Here is a 7609-nt window from a genome sequence, read left to right as displayed (position 1 = left end):
TTATGATAAAAGCATTTTGCAAAGTGGGAATAGAGGGAGCATTCCTCAATATAATAAAGGCATTATATGAGAGACTTACAGCCAACATCATACTCAATGGGCTAAATCTAAAATATTTTCCACTAAGATTATGAACAAGACAAGGTTGTCCACTTTCACCACTTCTATTCAATATAGTATTGGAAGTTTTAGCCACAGCAATTACACAAGAAAATAAAATAAAAGACATCCAAATCGGAAAAAGGAAACAAAACTGTCATTGTTTGCAGATGACATGATAGTCATCTGCAAAAATCTTATAGCCTCTACTAAAAAACTGGTCCAACTAATAAATGAATTTGGCAAAACAGTGGGATATAAAGTCAATATCCAGAAATCAAAGGCATTTTTGTATACCAACAATGAAACAGCAGAAGCAGAAATCAAGAAAAAAATCCTATTCAATATAGCAAAAAGAAAAATAAAATATCTGGGAACAAACCTAACCAAGGAGGTAAAAGACCTGTATGCAGAAAACGACACAACACTGAAGAAAGAAATCAAGGAAGACACAAACAAATGGAAACATATACCATGTTCCTGGATTGGAAGAATTAACATCATCAAAATGTCCATATTACCCAAAGCAATTTACAGATTTAATGCAATACCTATCAAAGTACCAATGGCATGTTTCACAGACATAGAACAAACACTTCAAAAATTTATATGGAACCATAAATAACCCCAAATAGCAGCTACAATTTTGCGAAGGAAGAACAAAGTAGGAGGGATGACAATACCTGATATCAAACTGTATTACAAGGCCACTGTAATCAAAACAGCCTGGTACTGGCAGAGAAACAGGCACATAAGCCAATGGAACAGAACAGAGAACCCAGAAATAAACCCAACTCTCTACAGTCAATTAATATTCGACAAAGGGGGCAGTAACATAAAATGGGGTAAAGATAGCCTCTTCAACAAATGCTGTTGGGAGAGCTAGACAGCTACATGCAAAAAAATGAAACTTGAGCACCAACTTACACCATACAACAAAATAAATTCAAGGTGGATAAAAGACTTAAATATAAGCCATGACACCATTAAAGTCCTAGAGGAGAACATTGGCAGGAAAATATCAGATATTTCATGCAGCAAGATTTTTACTGATATGTCCCCTAGAGCAAGAAATATAAAGAAAAGAATTATTAACAGATGGGATCTCATCAAAATAAAAAGCTTCTGCACAGCTAAAGAAAACTGTATTAAAACAAAAAGATAACCAACTGTATAGGAAAACATATTTGCCAATGATTCTTCAGACAAGGGTTTAATTTCCAAAATATAGAAAGAATTCACACAACTTCACTCTAAGTAGACAACTAACCCAATTAAAAAAATGGAAAAAGGACTTGAAGAAACAACATATAGAGGATCCAGAGACAAATGAAAAGATGCTCAATATCGCTAGCTATCAGAGATGCAAATTACAACCACAATGAGATAACACTTTACATTGGTCAGAATGACCATCATAAACAAAGCAACAAACAACAAATGTTGGAGAGGTTGTGGGGAAAAGGGGACCCTAGCTCACTGTTGGTGAGATTGCAGACTGGTACAACCATTACGGAAAACAGTATGGGATTTTCTCTGAAAACTAATAATGGACCTGCCTTTTGACCCAGCAATTCCACTGCTGTGATTATATCCTAAGGATCCTAAAACACCATTCCCAAAGAACCTATGCACCCCAATGTTTATAGCAGCACAGTTTACAATAGCCAAGAGTTGGAAGCAACCTAGGTGATGGTCAGTAAATGAATGGGTAAAAATATTATAGTACATATACACAATGAAATTCTATGCAGCAGAAAGAAAGAAGGAACTCCTACTCTTTGCAACAGCATGGATGGAACTGTAAAACATTATGCTGAGCGAAACAAGCCAGGTGTTGAAAGACAAATACCATATGATCTCACCTTTAACAGGAAGCTAAACAACAAAACAATCAAGCAAGCAAAATAAAAACAGACACTGAAATACAGAACAGGGCAATAGCGATAAGAGGGGAGAGGAGAGGGAATTTCAGAGGAAAAAGGGGAGGGATTTAGAGGAACTAGTAATAAGGACACATGGACAACAACTAAGGGGGGTGGAAATGGGAGGGAGATGGGGAGCACAGGGCAGTGGGCTGGGATGGGAGTAAAAGACAGAAAACTGTAGTTGAAAAGTAAAAATAAAAATAAGAAAAAGAATAAAGTATCATTTAAGAATTAGGAATGTTTCACAGGCAGAATTACAGGGCATTCAAGTTGTGAGCATAAGCAAGAAGTGGCTTCACTTTTCCCCACAGAACAGGCCAACCTAAGACTAATCTTTAAGAAAAAACATATTTTATTGACTATATTAATACAGTGGTCCCATTTTTTCTCTCTTGAATTCCCTCCCACTGCACCACCCTCCCACCAGCATGCTCTTCCTCCTTAGTTCATGTTCATGTATCCTACATCTAAGTTCTTTGGCTTCTTCATTTCCTATACTAAAACTCCCCCTGTCTATTTTGTAGACATGAAATAGACAATAGACATTTATGGTTCTTACTCCCTGTAATTCTCCCCCATTCTCCCCACTCCACATACCCACTGATAACCCTCCGTGTGATCTCCATTTATGTGGTTCTGTTCCTGTTCTATTGTTTGCTTAGTTTGTTTTGTTTTGTTTTGTTTTTAGGTTCTGTTGTTGATAGTTGTGAGTTTGTTGTCATTTTACTGTTCATATTTTTATCATCATCTTTTTCTTAGATAAGCCCTTTCAACATTTCATATAATAAGGGCTCAATGATGATGAACTCCTTTAACTGGACCTTATCTGGGAAGCACTTTATCTGCCTTTCCATTCCAAATGATAGCTTTGCTGAATAGAGTCATCTTGAATGTATGTCCTTACCTTTCATGACTTTGAATACTTCTTTCCAGCTCCTTCCTTCCTGCAAGGTTTCTTTTGAGAGATCAGCTGATAGTCTTATGGGAACTCCTTGTAGATAACTGTCTGCTTCTCTCTTGATGCTTTTAAGATTATGTCTTTCTCTTTAATCTTGGGAATGTAATGGTGATGTGCCTTGGTGTGTGCTACATTGGGTCCAACTTCCGTGGGACTCTCTGGGCTTCCTGGAATTCCTGGAAGTCTTATTTCCATTGTCATATTAGGGACATTCTCCTTCACTATTTTTCCAAATAAGTTTTCCATTTCTTGCTCTTCCTCTTCTCCTTCTGGCACCCCTATGATTCAGATGCTGGAACATTTAAAGTTGTCCCAGAAGTTCCTAAGCTTCTCCTCGTTTTTTTTTTCTTTAATTCTTATTTCTTCATTCTGTTCTGATTGAATGTTTATTTTTTCCTTCTAGTCCAAACTGTTGATTTGAATCTCGGTTTCCTTCCTGTCCCTGTTGGTTCCCTGTGATTTTTCATTATTTCACTTTTCATAGCCTTCACTTTTTCCTCTATTTTGTGACCATCTTCAACCATTTCTGTGAGCATGCTGGTTATCAGTGTTTTGAACTCTGCATCTGATAGGTTGGCTATCTCTTTTCCACTTAGTTCTTTTCCTGGAGTTTTCATCAGTTCTTTCATTTGGGTCATATTTCTTTTTCTCGGTGCACCTGTTATTTTTAAGGAGCAGAGTCTTAGGTGTGCTCCAGGGCAGAGCAACCCGCATTGGTGCATTGTAGCATTATATGTGGCAGAGGGTTCTGAGAGGGAACAAGGCAGCTTGCTCTGCTCTTGGCTTTTAGTCACTTTCCTCCACTACCCACAAACTAATTGGGCCCATCTTGTGTGAATCCTGGGTAGATAGGTTTGTGTACATTCTAGGACTCTGTGGGTCTCTCCAGTGAACTCTCCTACAACGATGGGAGTTTCTCCCACCACCAGACCTCCACAGGTTTTTACACCCAGAGGTTGTGAGGCTTTGTTTTCCCAAGTTGGAACCCTGGGTTCCGTGGTCTGTCTTGCTGCCTAGTTGTTCCTCCCAGTTTATCCACATGCAAATGTGGGACTGCCTGGCCCACCAGCTGCTGCCTTGCCACGTGTCCTCTCCACCCTGGCTGCCCCTCTCTATGTCTTCTAGTAGCATGAATGTTTCTTCTTTAACTCCTTTGTTGTCAGAATTCCATACAATTCAGTTTTCTGGCATTTCTGGTTACTTTTTGTTTTTAAATTTGTTGTCCTTTTGGTTGTGAGAGGAGGCAAGGTGTATCTACCTATGCCTCTATCCTGACCAGAAGTCCTGAGACTATTCTGAACAATGAAGTCTCCAAAGATGTTTCACTGACATTTGGGGCAGGGTGTGTGTCTCTTGAAATTATATATTCTAAATATTTAAAAGATAACTAACCAACCTCATGATAAATAACTTAAACATTATTCTAATTTGACCAAATTTAACTCAGGTGAAGACATGTGCTAAAACTCAAATAGGGTCCGGATTAGTCCCTAAACTTCCCTGAATATGCTTAATTTGATCTAGTGCAGTGCAATGTAGTCTAATTTGTAGTTTTAGAGCCTTGGAATCCTCCTATTAGGAAAATCACCCACTAGATGGAGACACCATTCTTCTGCTAATGTCTGCACTGCACCATGGTTCCAGGTCTCTGTGGCCTTGGCTTCCAGGGCAGCTGCTCTATCCTGGGGGATGGGTGGAGACTACCCACTGCCTGGACACCTGCGCCTGCAGCAGTGGCAATCTGGACCACAGTGCAGTGCTGCTGGCTCCCAACACCTCTGCCTAGTGGACTGAAGGAAGGTGGGGCTACCAGGCCAACAGGAAACGTCCTGGGACTAGGGTACCTCTGTAGAACAAGAGAGCTGGTCCAGGATACCAGAACCATTCCAAGGCCAGAAGGAGGAAGTTTTTTCCTCCCATGCACACTGGCTACTTAGCTGTACTTCAAATCTTGCAGAAGTTGGCTTATCACCCAAACTCCTCCCTCTAGGGTTGAACCCTTGGCCCCACCCCTATGCATAGCTCCTGCAAGCCTGAGTGGTGCTGCCTTGTCTACAGGTCCAATGGTAGCAGCTCAGGACAAGTGGTGGGGTGCAGCAGTGATGGGCAGGTGCAGGTAGACTGGATGTTGGAGCTGTGCAGCTTTCTCCTGCACTCACCCTTAGTGTAGTTTAGAATTTGTTGTAATTATTCTCAGTCTAGTTTATAGATTTGTTAACTTAAATTATTCCCTATGTAAAATAATGTAGCCTTCTTTACTCATAACATAGTGAACACTGCCCCAAGTCATTAGACATTTTCCTAGCTTTATTGAAATGTAAATGACAAGTAAAATGGCATATCTTTATACTGTATACTGTAATAATTTGATGTACATATACATTGTGAAGTAATTACAGGTTCCATGGGACATTTTGAAACATTATTTTAGTGACTGCATAGTAAATCAATGCATGGGTTATCATAAATTAGTGAATGGTCTTGTGGGTGAGTAGGCTCTGTCCAAATTTTCACTAGTATGAGTGCCCTTCAGGTAATGCCCTTACATGAAAATTGTTTACTGCTTCAGGATGGCTAAAGGATAGGAACAGTTATACAAATATTAGACTGGCCAAAAAGTCCATTACGCTTTTTCTATACAATGGCTCTAGTAGGGTTTAGCTGTCTTTAAATTCATTTGAAACAATTTTGTTAGATTGTACTGTGACAATCTAACAAAGCTGTCTTTAAATTCATTTGAAACAATTTTGTTAGAGTGTACTGTGACCGCTGTCATATCAACTTGCATTAAAAAAAAAACTTAGTTAATTTTTTGTGCGCTCATTTTAATACTGAAGATGGAGGAAAATATGTGACATTTTTAGTGCATTATGCTTTATTATTTCAAAAAAAGGTAAGAGTGCAACTGAAATGCAAAAAAAGATTTGTACAGAGTATGGAGAAGGTGCTGTGACTAATCAAATGTGTTCAAAAGTGATCTGCAAAATTTCTTGGTACTATTGACATTTCAGTCAAATAATTCTTTGCTGTGGGCTGCCTTATGCATTGGAAGATGTTTAGCAGCATCCCTGCCTGGTTTCTACCCCCTAGAAGTCAATAGTGGGAGACAGCTAACATACTCCAAATACAGTTATTGGGGAGAATGAAAATTGTGTCTTTTATTTTATGGAAAAAACATAACAGACATTTTGGTCAACCCAATACATCTATATATACATTTTTCCTGCCCCCCCCCCACCCCGCAACTGCCCCTGAGCTTGCATTTCCCAAGCAAATGGCTTCATCAAACATTATATTTAACTTTGGGTCAATTTGTCATATTCATTGGTTAATCAATGTTTTTGTAGTGCAGGTACATGTTTTATTGTGCTTCACAAATGTTTTTATTCTTTACAAATTAATGGTAAGATCCTCCACCAGCAAAAATAGTATGACTTGCTTTATTGCAATACTTGTTTTCAGTGGTATAGAATTAAAATCTACAGTATCTCTAAGGTATGTCTGTATTCTATTGTCTCTGCTATGTATACTCTTAATGGATTATATATTTGTGTTTCTTGCTAGTTTTATATTGTGCTTTTGATTTTTTATTTTCCTTATTGATTTCCAAAGTTTCTTTGAATAGCTTGATGTAATTTCCATCTTGGAATCTAATCATTTATCATTTCTAAAGGTAACTGAATGTAACATTTACAATAATTATGCCTGGTTTCTTCACTTGGTCAAGCACTAAAGATATTATGACACCCAACTAAAGAAGTACTTTCAGCACTGAATACTAACTTAGAACACAGAATCCTAGCTTCTCTTTTTCCATGTACCTTGCTTTTATGTCTACTTAGACTTCTAATACATTCTATATACTTCATGTGCTTTTTTACACACTTAGGATTCTTGATGCTGAAAAAGACCGCAGCAATTTTGCAACAAGGTATTATTCAAAATTGTTCTTTAAAAACTGGTGTATCACCTATTGTGTTGAATATTGTGTTGAAAAAAAAGTTGATTTCAAAGCATTTGTGGCTGGATTAATTTTATTTAACTGTGATGCCTCAATATACAGCCAATAGAAGTAAAAGCAGGGACTCCAATACTTGTACACCAGTGTTCATAACAGCATTATTAAGAGTAAAAAAGATAGTATGACCCATCAACAGATAAACGGATAAACAAGACGTGGTATATACATACGGTCGGCTTTTAATCAAACTTAAAAGAGAATGAAATTCTGATACTTGCTACAATGTGGATGAATCTTGAGAACATTATGTTAAGTGAAATAAGTTAGACACAAAAGTTCACAGTTTGTGTAAATCCACTTATTTGATGTACCAAGAGCAGACAAAGTCATAGAGACAGAAAGTATAATGATGGTTGCTAGGAGCTTAGGGGAAGAGGGAATGGGAAGATGTTGTTTAATGGGCACAGAATTTCTATTTGGGATGATGAAAAATTATGGAGAGGGTTAGTGGTGAAGGTTGTAGAATATTCTGAACGTACTTAATACCACTAAATTATACATTAAAAAATGGCTAAAGTAGTAAATTTCATCATACATTTTAACACAATTAAAAGAGATTCAGTTCAGAGCTACTGTAAGATGACTTAGGAAAATTGTTAAGGA

This window comes from Sturnira hondurensis, unplaced genomic scaffold, assembly GCF_014824575.4.
Source record: "Sturnira hondurensis isolate 20B ecotype Veracruz unplaced genomic scaffold, ASM1482457v3 Scaffold0009244, whole genome shotgun sequence".
Taxonomy (NCBI): domain Eukaryota; kingdom Metazoa; phylum Chordata; class Mammalia; order Chiroptera; family Phyllostomidae; genus Sturnira; species Sturnira hondurensis.
Note: the sequence above shows the minus strand (reverse complement) of the source record.